The sequence below is a fragment of the Octopus bimaculoides genome, chromosome 12, assembly GCF_001194135.2.
Source record: "Octopus bimaculoides isolate UCB-OBI-ISO-001 chromosome 12, ASM119413v2, whole genome shotgun sequence".
NCBI classification, from domain to species: domain Eukaryota; kingdom Metazoa; phylum Mollusca; class Cephalopoda; order Octopoda; family Octopodidae; genus Octopus; species Octopus bimaculoides.
The window spans coordinates 14876537-14891370 of record NC_068992.1 but is presented as its reverse complement, the minus strand read 5'-3'; the positions used below and the strand labels follow the sequence as shown (position 1 = coordinate 14891370).

The window sequence follows — 14834 nt, the reverse complement described above, 5'->3', positions numbered from 1 at the left end:
ATATATATATACATATACATATATATATATATATGTAATATAAAGAAAATGGAGAGTTTGATTACAGTAAAATCAATTTATTTAAATAACTGTCAATTACATAAGGCCTATGGTCATTTCAATGTCTATCTTCATTCATTTTACAATTAATAATTGCATTATGAATTCAAAGTTAGAAATCTCTTCAGGGCTAAAATTGACATATTTCTTTATAACTTAATAGATTGAGTGTTTATTATAGACTAAGATAGCAGCATGAGTTTTTTTGTGTGAGTGTGTGTTTTTGCCTTGAAGCTGAATTGCCTTATGTGTCTTTTTTTTAAGTATGTGTGTGCGTCAGCTTATTTGTGTTTGGAATTCTGTTCTAAAAATAGCCAAAGTTTAAAATTTGACCATAGCAAGACAGTGACTAGTTGTCATCCTGGAGAATTTAGGTCATACTACCATTCTCCCTGAGGAATTTATATTGGCTTATTAGAGTCTGGATGTCATTGTATAGCTTTCCATTCCATTGGCAAATAGAATAGGAGACCTGATTGTCTAGAAACACATAAATGGTAGAACGTAGTGAAAACCACAGAAACTGTCGACAAACTATCATTCTACAATTTTCTTAGGCTCAGTCTGACACCAACGATACTTACTGATACCACCATCACTATCATCATCATCATCATCATCATTAAACATCTATTTTCTATGCTGGCATGAGTTGAACAGTTTGACAGGAACTGGCCAATTGGAGAACTGCATCAGGTTTCAATTTTCTGTTTTGGCATGGTTTCTTCTGGCTGGATGTCCTTCTTAATGACAACAACTTTACAGAGTGTACTGGGTGCTTTTTATGTGGCACTAGCATGGGTACTTTTACGTGGCACTAGCATGACACAGGTGCCTCAGTGTGTAGTATAGAACACCCCCTTGGCCAGTGTCACAGGCGTTCTAGCCTAACCTAGTTGGAATCATTTTGAAGTATTTGCAAGTCTCACTTTGAATGTATTAAGGGAAATCTTTTGAAGATTTCTAATTTCTTTTTTGGCAATATGTTTAAGGAATTTTGAACCTCTGGTTTGGAATGAATTTTCCCTCAGGATCTGTACATTTCTTTTTTGGGGCAACTGGTATTCATTGAAGGGATTTTTACAAAAAATCCATTTTCACTCATTTTGAGTTGTAGACCAATTCTGTTGACCTGTTTAATATCACCATCTTGGCAGAGTCTTCTATGTTGCAAATATCAAGTCTTCAGTATAACGATAGCTTCCTCCTTTCTTCTCCTAGTCTCAGAAGCTCTGAAAAATGCCATGGGCACTTCCTTTAAGACAAGCAAAAATCAAATCTTAGATATTCTGTCTCACCAAGGTTTTAGTATTAAACCAAAAATTGATTCCTTTATAAATATGTTGCCTTATGGGCCTCCAATGAAGAAACCTCTATGTGGCCACTTGGCTTGCAAGAAACAACAGCCAGCTCTCACTGAAATCACATTCTATTGTCTTAAAATAGGAGGGGTAGATTAAACAATGTATTCTAACATGCTTACAAAAGACAGGATGGTCTCAGCTGGAGTGCTTTTGATCAATATATCTGTTACATAAGATCTGACCTGGAGCTAAACAACAACATATATGGTCTTATGACCATGTAAGACATCGTCGTCGTCATCAGCAGCAGCATCGTCGTCATCATTACAAAGGTCTTCATTGTTTAACCAACTATGTATGATTTCCTCTGCTGCTATAGACAACCATGAATATTAGGAAGATTACATTTGAAGAATATTTTTCCGATATTACATCACAAACTAGAAAGAATGTTTGCTGCTTCACAGCTGCCAAATTCCTGAAGAGCAGACACGGCAGATAGAAAAGACACAGCAGACGGTTCCCACTTTGTGAAGAAGACGGTCATTGTTGAAGATTTTACATTTGTCTGAACATCACTTTACAAATGTAAACATGTAAATTTAAAGTTTGCAAAGGACGACATAAGAAATTAAAGGAGGATATTTCAAATGCTATCAAATCAAGATATATTTCTTCTAAGACACAATCAAATTTAATGGATATCATAAAAATAAAAAAGGATGACAAACAAAGGCAGTCAAATGTTTGTGGTGAGGTGTTGAACCAACATGAATTGTGAATCACTGGTTCAATTCCTTTGCTTGCTTCTTCTTGTTTCTTGACCTCATTCTATTAATTTTTTTATTTGTTTTAGCTTCACTTATTTTGGTCATTGGATTGTGGTCATGCTGGGGCACCATTTTGAAGAATTTTAGTGGAATGAATTGACCTCAGTACTTAAAATTTTTTTTTAAGCCTAACATTTACTCTATTAGTTTCTTTTGCCAAACAGTCACAGGGCCATAAATGATGGGGGGGGGGGGCAAGCACAGACACAAAGAAATTTACACAGGTATATATATATATATATATATATATATAAAGAGAGAGAGAGATACAATGGGATTCATTCAGTTTCCATCGACCAAATTCATCCACAAGGCTTTGTCAGCCAAATGCTATAGAAGAAGACACTTAGCTGATGTACCACATAATTGGACTGAACCTGGAAGCAAACTTCTTACCACACAGCCATACCTGCACCTATAACCATACCACATAGTTGGCACATGAACCATTTGGCTACTAAAACGAGAATTTTTCTCCATGACAAACCACAGTGAAAATGGCCTTTTTAAGATTAGATATGCCCCAACAATATTTGACCTTCTAACAAAGTTCATTTATGCATTTTTTTTATTTACATTGAGTATGCTTAATCTGGCTGTTGGGAATAAATACTGGAACATTAGAAATATTACCTCTTATAATACAAAAGACTGGAGTTTTATTCTCAGGAAGATTTATCTTGTGGCTTTGGTAACTAGACCAAAAAACAATGTTTTGCAGTATTTGTTCTCTCTCTTCACACTCTTTGTTCAAATCTGAGCAAGGTCAACTTTGACTTCCAACCTAGCAGGATCATAGAATATATTGTCATGTTGCATTCACATAGAACTTTTGGTTCTCCAAAATCATCCAAAGTTTAGATGTAAAAGTCAATTTTGTTTTGTAGGGTGGAGCTGTAAATAAAGGTTTGAAAACTTCAACTTGTATGCTGGAAAATACAACATATTAGTGACACATAACCAGAAGAGATGAAAAATAGAATCATCTCTGCTGGATTTTTAAATCAGAATACTAAAGGAACATGACCGATATATTGGTAATTCCTTTAGACCACTGAGTTACCTTTACTACAATTCCATAACATTTCCTTTTAAGAAATATTAAGAAGTAGAGAAAAAGTGAAATTGAAGAAATTTGACGAGTTTAAAATAACCTTTATTGAAGTTATGTAAAATACTAAATTACCATGATTCATATTGATTTTTTTTTGTTATTTTCTCCTTGTTTTATTTATATATTTATATATTTATTTGTTTTTCTAGATTCCAACCTTTTAGCTTTTAAAGAAGCCATTCTATTTTAATATCAAAGTATGGATTTGAAAAGTCAATGGCTTGAATTCGTTTAAACCATTTAGTTCATCTCTAGAATTTAATTAATTTTATTCTTAATTCTTCTCTGCAGCACAGCAAAAGTATAAAAATGTAAAAAGTAATAAAAAAAGTTTGAAAAAGTAGACAAAATATTTGAAGCCTGGTTTAATACTTGAAGGAATTACAAAATCATTGACATTTTAACATTTCTTTTAACAAAGTTAGTTTTGGTTGGATAAGTCTTCTGGAAAGCTACGTTTTGCCAAGCAAACTTTTGGATCCATCACAAATGATAGCAAAATCTTTAAAATTCCCAAGTCAAATATATTTAATAAAAATGATTTCAGTGTTCATTTTGAATACAACTTCACTCAAAACTCTAAAACTTTCATTTTCACTTTCACATATAATCACTTCATTAACATGTCTGCCCATCAGTCTTACTAACCACTTGAACACAACTTTGTCCAAAAGCAACAGCTCACTGACTACAACAGGGTTTCTCAATCATTTTTTATCTATGGAACTCTTTGATTACTATTTTATTCTGGTGGACCCCCGTAGCCATTCAATGTTTACAAACTAGTTTTAGAGAAACTTTTTTCAAAATTCCTATTTTGCTTTTCACACATTAACTTATGTAGGTTGAACTATGTAAAATGCCAGAAGAAACCTGGTTGTTTCTTGTTAGACATACCAATACATACATCTAAAACAAAATTTCTTCAGGGGCCCTTAAAATACTATTGTGGACCCCCTATTTACTATTTTGTTACATAGACTGCAAAAAATCTCATATGTACCCTCAGGGTCTATATGGACTCCAGTTGAGAACCCCTGGTCTAAAGCTTATATTCAGTCTTACACTTACTTCTCTATCATTTCTGCTCCCCTCCCTAACCTAACCCTTTAACATTCAGATTCCTCCAACAAAAGCGGTGCTTGTTTATTCATACGGTTTTCGCATCAACCATACAATATCTCTTTGCTACAAGATTTCGATGACATGATTCTTTAGTTTCAGAATGACATTGTTAAGCTAAGTAAAATCGCTGCCATCCATACCTGTCATTTGCAGGTGGCAGTGCCACGTAAAATGCACCTGTGCTGGTGCTGCATAAATGCACCCATGCCAGTGGTATGTAAAAAGCACCCAGCACACTCTAAGTGGTTGGCATTAGGAAGGGGATCCAGCTGTAGAAACAAAGCCACAATAGACAATTGGAATTTAGACAGTTCCCAACTGGCTAACTCCTGTCAAACCATCCAACCCATGCCAGCATGGAGAGCAGACGTTAAACGATGGTGATGATGATGTTGATTGAAGGGTAAGGAATGAGTGGCCAAATGATTCAATCATTCTCTAAAAGGTAGGATATAACAGACTGGATATGTCATTCAGTATGTCTGTTTGTGTGTGTGTATATGGGATTAAAATGGTATAGTTTGTATATATATATATTATAGTTATGTTAAAACAGATGATACAGGAAAGTGCAGCTTTGATGACAAAACATTTGTGGAGTAGATTTTAAAGCTTTCCAGAAACAATTTGTGTTTAGCACACCAATTTGGACAGAATTATCGTTTTTATAAGAATGGGATGGATCATATCTGAAAGCATCTCTAAGTTTTGTGAAGATCGAATTTGTACGTGGTCTGTTTCTGAGAGCTATTCTATTGGACCTCTGTGTAATCTGGTGTACTTAACGTTGTTTTAATGACTCAGCATTAAGTGGTGCAGCATACCTTTGCTGATCTTGGGTAAGTGTCATCTCTCTTCTCTCTTGAGACTCCATCTGATGTGTTGAAGTTTGCCTTTATGGAGGTTGAGAAAGTCTCATCTCCTTTCTGTCTTGAGACTCCATTTGATGTGCTGCAGCATGCCTTTGCTGTTCTTGAGAAAGTCTCATCTCCTTTCTGTGTTGGGACTCTATCAGACGTGCTTCAGTATGCATACCTTTGCTGATATTGTGAAAGTCTTCTCTCCCTTCTCTCTTGTGACTGTATTTGACATGCTGCAGCATGCATCTGGTGATCTTTGGAAAGTGCCATATCTCTTCTGTATTGAGACTCCATCTGACATACTGCAACATGCTTTGCTGATGCTGAGAAGGTCTCATGTCCCTTATCTCTTGAGACTCTCACCTTCAGTTTTCTGCACTCCTTGCTTTATAGGTGTTTCTGGAGAGATAACGTTTATTCTTTGGTAACATATTTTTTACAACATCTTAAACAAAAAATTATGACCATGGAAAAAAATATACATTAATCTCTATTTTTGTATGCAGTGTAAATTAACCAAATATAAGCAAAGTCTAAATATCTTCCAGCATTGCAACTGCTATGATAATTACGAATTGTTAATTGAATGGTAGATATGCATTTTTATATAATTCGGACCTTTCACGTAATTGTTTTTTGTCAAGAGATTCACTCTCACATACAGCCACATATAATAAGAATGACACATACCAACATACATTCACACATGCTAGTCATCACGTGTATATGTATGCATAGATGTGTGTGTATGTTTGATAACGTACCTAATGCAGAAACACACACACAGTCAGAAAGACATACACTCAGAGACACATACATACTCATCTAAGTGACGTCATCGTCATTGTGGTATAAAATGTCCTTTACTATCTCATATGTATTGAACACACAAATACACATATTAGAAAGTGAAAGAATAAAAGTGAAACAATATATCACACAAGGAAGTCAATTTGTAGACAGAAATTACAAACCTCATTTCAGCATATAGTTCTAGAAGAAAATAGCTTGAGTGAAAAAACTCGAGCCACTTTAGGATATCTTTTTCTAATGCATGAATGCTCAGTGGCATGGTTGAATTCTCATTGGTCAGTAATGAAGGCTTATCGACTGTATCACAACAGTTTTTGGTAGAAGGAGAAGTGTAAATAGTGTATTGAAATAGATGGAGAGCAAAAAATTTAAAATAAGTAATGTTGTAGGGAGAACGTATAAATAGCGTGAAGACAAAGATATTTATGCACAAAAAAATTAGAATATACTGAAGTCAATTTTCAGAGAGAGAGAGTGAATGAAACAGACATAGACTTAAAGAGAGGAACTATTACAGAGGGTGAGAGAGAATATATATAAGCAAGAGAAACAGAGAATGAGAAAAAGAAAGAGATGATAGAAATAAGCAGAGAGAGAAAAGGGAGAGAATCGGTTGAAAACTACAGTTTTTAGAGAAAAACCCATATGAAACACTTTTTTCCCTGAATCTCACTTTACATGGGAGCTCTGGGCAAAATGTTATAGAGCATGACCATCCTTGACACATAAGTAATGTGTGTGCATTGGTTGAAAACTAGAAATGTATATGTACTACACACACATCCTATGAGTTATGTCTAATAATTTCTTCTTTTGAACTTTTTTTTTTCTTTTCATGTATGTGAATGATTTTCTTAGGTTTGACAATACTGTGAGCAAACATCATTGAACTGGCATTGGAACAAGAAAATCCATTATCGATTCACACCATTTGATCCCTGTTATAATCATATCATTCTACTTGCAGTCAGTTCTTCCAACATCTCAATCGTTAGTAAGATAAATAGAATTAGTTGACAATAATGAACCAAACCAAATGAATAACCATTGTTGACTCTTACTTCAAAATATATACACAATACCTTTAGTTGAGTATGAGCTTGTGCATATGTGTGTGTGCGTGTGTGTGTGAAATGGATACACAAATGTGCTGACACATATGTTTAGCAGCTAACGTGTATGTTTGATTTTCATCTGGGATCGGTAATTTTAAAGAATATCGGTTGACTGAAGTTTAGTCAGAGACTATCAAAGACATATTGTCTGCTTTTGTGGTGAGGAAAGACTAAAGAATTGCTTAATTTATTTACTTTTGTTTTGTTTTGTTCTTAACTTTCTCTTTACAATCTTTGCACATTAAAAACATTTACAATAGCTAAGTAAATAATCAGTTTACAATTTGTGTATTGTAGTTTATATGCACACACACACATATATGTTTAGGTGTATATATATGCATATAATTTGTACATAGACGCAGGCATGGCTGTGTAGTAAGAAGTTTGCTTCCCAACGACATGGTTCTGGGTTCAGTCCCACTGCATGGTACCTTCGGCAATTGTCTTCTGCTATACCTTCAGACTGAATGGATTTGGTAGATGGAAACTGAAAGAAGCTCAGCAAATATATGTGTGTGTGTGTATTGTATAAATGTGTTGCAATATAATTCTGGCTTCATACTGAGATTTTATGTTGTGAAATTAATCTTTGATTCAGAATCAATTCATAATAGACTAGACATAACTGACATTCCTTACATGTACCTTTAAGTTAAAGTTATGAAAAAAAAGTGGTAATTTGCAAAAGCAAATTAAAAATGAATAAGAATACAAATAAAAAACAAAATGCTGTGAATGAAAAATTACCTGAAGAATTTAGCAATTGAATAAAGTCTGAAGCAAAATGTCAGGAATATCTACAGCAATTTGTTTTAGAAAATACTTACATAAATACTATACAATGACATCCTTAGTTTTTTTCTGGAGAGAAATACATTTTAGACAAGTGGGGCATTAAGAAAGCTGCTGGATTAATTTGGAATTAACTTTAGTTTAATGTTGCTATGGATTATATAATCAGCTTAGCTTATTTGTGGCTACTTTAGGTGCAAGTTAATTATTTAATTTTAAACTGAAACAAAGTGACCCTTTTTTTTTCTCTTTTTTTTTTTTAAATAACCACTGATTGTGGTTAAGCTTGAACTTTAAAATTCTTTATATTTTGCTGAATTCAAATTTTCTTTAAAGTTGATCTAAATTAAAACCTTCCATCAAAATTTCATGTTAACTTACATTCCAAATAGCAGCTTATTTTTATGCATTTTTTCTTTTACTTATTTCAATCATTTGACTGTAGCCATGCTGGAGCACCGCCTTTAGTCAAGCAATTCGATCCCCAGGACTTATTCTTTGTAAGCCTAGTACTTATTCTATCAGTCTCTTTTGCCAAACTGCTAAGTTACGGGGACCTAAACACACCAGCATCGGTTGTCAAGCGATGTTGAGGGGACAAACACAGACACATGACATATACACACACATATATATATATAATGGGCTTCTTTCAGTTTCCATCTACCAAATCCACTCACAAGGCTTTGGTCGGCCCGAGGCTATATCAGAAGACCCTTACCTAAGGTGCCATGCAGTGGGACTGATCCCTGAACCATGTGGTTGGTAAGCAAGCTACTTACCACACAGCCACTTCTTAATTATTTTTAAAATTAATTGAAACAGAAGCAGTGCATTTTAACAGAATTGTTGCATTCTATAATAGTTACCATAACATGGTGAGAGAGAGAGAGAGAAAGTGAAATAGAAAAACTAACCCCTGTACTAAACAAGTACTTCACTTGTCATCACTCAGGGGGTTTAGAGGCAAAGTGACTTCAGTGAGGTTTGAATTCAGGATGCAGAATGCCAGAATAAATATTGATTTCAAATTTTGGCACAAGGCCAGCAGTTTAGGGGAAGATGATGAGTCAGTTACATCGTCCCCAGTGTTCAAATGGTACTCATTTTATCGACCTCAAAAAGATCGTCTGGCAAAGTTGGCCTGGCAGAATTTGAACACAGAACATAATGAAGGATGAAATACTGCTGAGCATTTTGTCCGGATCTGCTAACGGTTCTGCCAGCTCACTACCTCTTAACCTTTCACACACTGCATTTTCTCTAGAATTATCTCCCCTGCCACTGCCTTGTTACTACAGGGGAGAAAACCCATACGGTGACATGATGCACCTACAGTGTGCTAAAGGTTTATACTAGAACAAATATCATAAGACATTCTTTCAGACATAGTAATAACGGTGCCATTTTTTGCTATTCTGCTGTATCTCACCCAGACATTAACACACAACAACTATCAAAGACTAAATTTAAATTACACTTTGGCAAGTTTACATACAAACTATGTGTTATTTTCTTCCATTTTCTCTTCCTGTTTATTTTATGGACAACATGCGTACCATCTTTACTCTGTCACACCATTATTGTTCTAAATAATTTATTTAAATGCATAAAGAGGTAATATAATGATTCCCTAGAAAGCAAAGGCAAAAGAACATTCTTGCTAATGGCATAGCCAACATATTGAAGAATTTTTTTTTTTTTCATTTTTGCAAATTTTGTTTTTCTTTGGTGGAAATGCTTTTGCTTTTGCTTTTATTTTCTCTCTTTCTGAATGATGAGTTACTTTGTGGCTTTGTATCAACATTATCATCATTGTTGTAGTCACCACTGCCACCGGTGTCACCTTTAGCAACATATAACTAAAATAAAAAACAAAAAAATGGCCATTGGAAGCTCTTCTCCTCTTCCTTTTCCTCCTTACACCATCAGTGTCAGTCAAAATTGTAACCTTCAGCGATATATAACTAAACAAAACACTAAAGGTGACCTTCCTCCACCTCATTCTCATCCTCATCCTTGCACCATCAGCTCAATGAATGACCCTTGGTCATTTCCTCTATGTATGTTCACTTCTATAATTAGCTTGGGGCAGTTTTCACCTGGTGCTTGATTGATTGGCTACAGGTACACAATTTTATATCACCAACTCACTGCACATGTGGAGTTGTTGCTGTCGTTGTTGGTGGTAGTGGTGGTGGTGGTGGTGATGATCATGGGGTCTCTCTCACCTAACTTATCCAGGAAAATAGCAAGCATGACAGAGCAATCAAAACTGTAAAATGATTCTAGCTTAGTGTCTGTCTCTTTTGCTTTATTCCTCCTTTACATCTTTTTGTTGTTGGACTTTGGCCATACTGGAGTACATTCATGAAAGGTTTTATCAATCATACCAAACTCAGTGCTGCTTATTTTTTTTTTTAAGTGTAGTACTTTATTTTAGTGATTCCCATTTGTTGCACTGCTAAGTTACAGGACATAAACAAAGAGAGAGTGTTTTCCAAGTGGAGTCAACCAGCCAAAGAGATAATTACTTGCAAATACACACACACACACACACACACACATACATGAAGTACTCTCATACAGTTTCTATTTATCAATATAAATCAGAAGGAAGGCGGCAAACTAGCAGAATTATTAGCATGCTGGACAAAATGCTTAGTGGTATTCGTCTGCTACTACGTTCTGAGTTCAAATTCCGCTGAGGTCGACTTTGCCTTTCATCTCTTCGGGGTCAATAAATTAAGTACCAGTTTATGCACTAGGGTTGATATAATCGACTTAATCCCTTTGTCTGTCCTTGTTTGTCCCCTCTATGTTTAGCCCCTTGTGGGCAATAAAGAAATAAGAATTGTTTGCTCATCGGGTGAAATGAGTGACAGCATCTCATCTGTCTTTATATTCCGAGTTCAAATTTTGTCACGGTTGACTTTGCTCTTCATCATTTTCAGGGTTGATGAAATTAAGTACCAGTTGAGTACTGGAACCAATTTAATCAACGTAGCCTCTTCCCCAATCCTGCAGACCTTGTTCCAAAATTTGAAGCCATTATTATTATTATTATTCACGTAAAAGCACCCACTACACTCTCGGAGTGGTTGGCGTTAGGAAGGGAATCCAGCTATAGAAACTCTGCCAAATCAGATTGGAGACTGGTGCAGCCTGTGGTTCGTATGTCCTCAGTCAAATCGTCCAACCCATGCTAGCATGGAAAGCGGACGTTAAATGATGATGATGATCATTATTATTATTATTATTATTATTATTATTATTATTATTATTATTATTATCCTCTTCTTTCAATTTTGTTTCCATTTCTTGCCGAGTGTCTTCCTGACACCTAGGGCAAAGAAACTGAATGATTATTGTTATTATTATTTATTATTATTATTATTATTATTATTATTGATAATTTTTTTTCTATTTTTTTTTTCAGACTTTGCATCAGTTTTTTATAGTTCCTTAATAAACCAGTAGTTGACTTATTGAGAATTGATTCATGGAACATTTTTCTTTAATCATCAAAATTTGTTCCCAATATTTGGACTTACCATTTGGTTGATTTCTACAACAATATATTCTTTAATTTTCTGAGAAAAAAAAACAACAAAAATATAAAAAGAGGAGCAACAAAAACAACGGTAAGTTCTCTTTTAATTCATTTTTTTTTCTTTAATTTTATTGATTATTTATCATTTTTTCTTTTTTTTTTTTGCTTTACTTCTTAATCAGTAAAACTGATAGTTGTACAGATTTCAAATCATAGATATCCATTCTTCCAGAAGTCAAGAGAACAAGTACCAGTCAAGTACTGGGGTCAACATAACCGACCTCAATAAAATTTATGGCAGTGTGCCAGTTCTTCAACTGGTTATTATTGCTTTTTGTTGTAGTTTTATTTTTCTAATTGATCTTATTATTGATCGTATAATGATCAAACTTTCCGTCTCAAGTATGTTTACAAATGACCTGACACTCAGACCTTTCTTATGTTATTTTTTTTCTCTCTTTTTGTTCTGATTTTTTATAGACATTGCATTCTCACATAACTATATACATACATATATATATATATATATATATACACGCATATATATGTATATATATATCAGATATTTTATATCAGATATTTATGTATGTGTGTAGGTATATAAGGACATTGTGTGTATGTGTATATGTAAGTATATGTGTGTGTATTTATATGTGTGTGTGTGTGTGTGTGTGTGTCTGAAGAATTTATGCAAAACTTATTTTTTTTTATAAAATGAATGTACATGTACATAGGAAGCTGAAATTTTAGGACGTTGGTACAAATGCTCTTTCTTAATTGTGACTAAAATTCGACATAGATCTGATCTGTTTTTCGTGAGTAATTGAGAATTTACTGAAATTGGCTGTCTGAAATTATTATACAAATGTCAGAATTGTTATTTGCTCTGCGTATCAGGACAATTAAAATATATGAACTCATTATGAACTTTTTACTAATTGAAAATATAATGGTTTAATATATAGTTGAAACAATTTACATGTTGATATAACAGCCTTTCTTTTCAATCAACGCTACAAATCTGTTGTCCATCGAACTTGTTAGTTTTCTAATTTGATCTGGTGAAACTGTAACTGTAATACTTTGTACAACATCCCACAGTTCTACCATACCGTTGTACTGTTTGCCTCCTTCATAGAGTTTCTGTTTTACGATTGACCAGAGGTTTTCTTCGAGGTTCAAGTCAGGGCTTGACAGTGGCCACTCCATTAATTTGTCTTCGGCAAATAATTTGCGCTCAAGAAACTCATGGGTTAGGCAAGAAGCATGTGATGGAGCATTGTCATGTATAAACATACACTTTATCTTGAAACTGTGAGGTTGACACTTGTATCATTCAAAGAAAGTTAGATCCAAGAGTTCACAATAATTAATACTGTTGAGTTTTATACCTTCGTCAACTTTAAATGGTCCAACTGTAGAAACTCTGCCAAATTAGATTGGAGCCTGGTGTTGCCATCCGGTTTCACCAGTCCTCAGTCAAATCGTCCAACCCATGCTAGCATGGAAAGCGGACGTTAAACGATGACGATGATGATGATGATGATGATGATGATGATGATGATAGTACTATTAACAATACCAGCCCATATCATTACATCACCACCTCCTTGTTGCTGTCTTCTCGTCATAGGAGCATCTTAGCTTGACAGAAACCATCCTTTAGCCCATCCGTCTGGACCATCTAATGTGACATGATTCGTCAGTGAATATGATGTTTCTAAAACCTGTTTTTAAGTACATTCTTGCTCACTTTAGATGTTTATCAATGTTAGTTGGAGATATAGGAAGCTGACGAGGAAATTTTTTCACAGAACCAATGTTTGTCAAGGACTGTACACCTCATGTCTCTCTTTACTCCAACAATCCCAGCCATATGAAATACCTTATCACTACTGAGTAGTGGGTTTTTAGTGACAATGCGTTTATTATTATTATTATTATTATTATTATTATTATTATTATTATATGTTTGACTGTTGCTTTGTATTTGTACAAGTTGGCTCCAAGTCTCACCCAGCCCAAAATTTTGGGGGAAGGGGCCAGTCGATTAGATCAACCCCAGTATGCAACTGGTACTTAATTTATCGACCCCAAAAGGATGAAAGGCAAAGTCAACCTCAATGGAATTTGAACTTAGAATGTAAAGACAAACGAAATACCGCTAAGCATTTCACCCGGCATTGCTAACGTTTCTTATTTCTTTACTACCCACAAGGGGCTACACACAGAGGGGACAAACAAGGACAGACAAAGGGATTAAGTCAATTACATCGACCCCAGTGTGTAACCGGTACTTAATTTATCGACCCTGAAAGGATGAAAGGCAAAGTCAACCTCGGCAGAATTTGAACTCAGAATGTAACGGCAGACGAAATACCGCTAAGCATTTCGCCCGGCGTGCTACCGATTCTGCCAGCATGCCGCCTAAAAACTGAGAATATTATAAACAAAATGTATCAAACACTTTTTTGAAGAATTGTGTTAACTGACTGCATAATTTTGTGTAGATTCTATAGCCAAAGAGTCATGACTTCATTCTGTGTGAAACTGGGTATGATGATTATCTCTCTCTAAATCTAAATATTTGACGTAACTGTAAAAATTGTTAACCACAATATTTTTATTGACTTAATACGACACCCTGGGGTTGTTGTGTCTGTGATTGAAACTTATTGGATTACAGAAAAATGGATAAATAATACACAGATGGTTGGAAATTTGAGGAGAAAAAAATGCAGGAAACAAATTTGTTTGTGTCGTTGTAACATAGAATTAAGAAGTGCAAAGATGTAAACTACAAATTCTTGAAATTTTCTTAAAGAATTGCAAATCTAAAATAATATCTAAATGTCTGCTGGACAGAGATTGCAGATTTGTATTACAGTTTGAAATAAAAATATCAGGAACTTTTATATTAAAGAAGCTATTGGAATCAAATTATTCGAGCCATAATTACATAGCGATGAAAAATGTCTGAAGTGATTAAAATGTCATTAAGTGATTTGAATGTCACACACAGTCCATTTCCTCTTGAGGTTTATGGTGAATGTCAACATGTGACAGAGCTTTGTGACCAATGAAGTTATTGTTCACAAATTTGCGCAATAACCAGAAATACAAATATATAAAGATACATAGATATGAGTGCATATTATATATATATATATATATATATATATATATATATATATATATACATACACACACACACATGTGGAGGCGCGTGGTTTAGTGGTTAGGGTGTCAGCATCATGATCATAAG

At 34.4% G+C, this 14834-nt stretch overlaps 1 protein-coding gene across 2 annotated transcripts in view; it reads left to right on the top strand.

The window, feature by feature from the left end:
* Window positions 1-14834, top strand: part of LOC106874489 (uncharacterized) — a 384280-nt gene that overhangs the window by 215106 nt on the left and 154340 nt on the right. For both annotated transcript variants that reach the window (XM_014922234.2, XM_014922232.2), the window contains exon 4: window positions 11456-11660. The gene's annotated coding sequence lies outside the window, so the exon portion shown is untranslated. The remainder of the gene's footprint in view (window positions 1-11455; window positions 11661-14834) is intronic.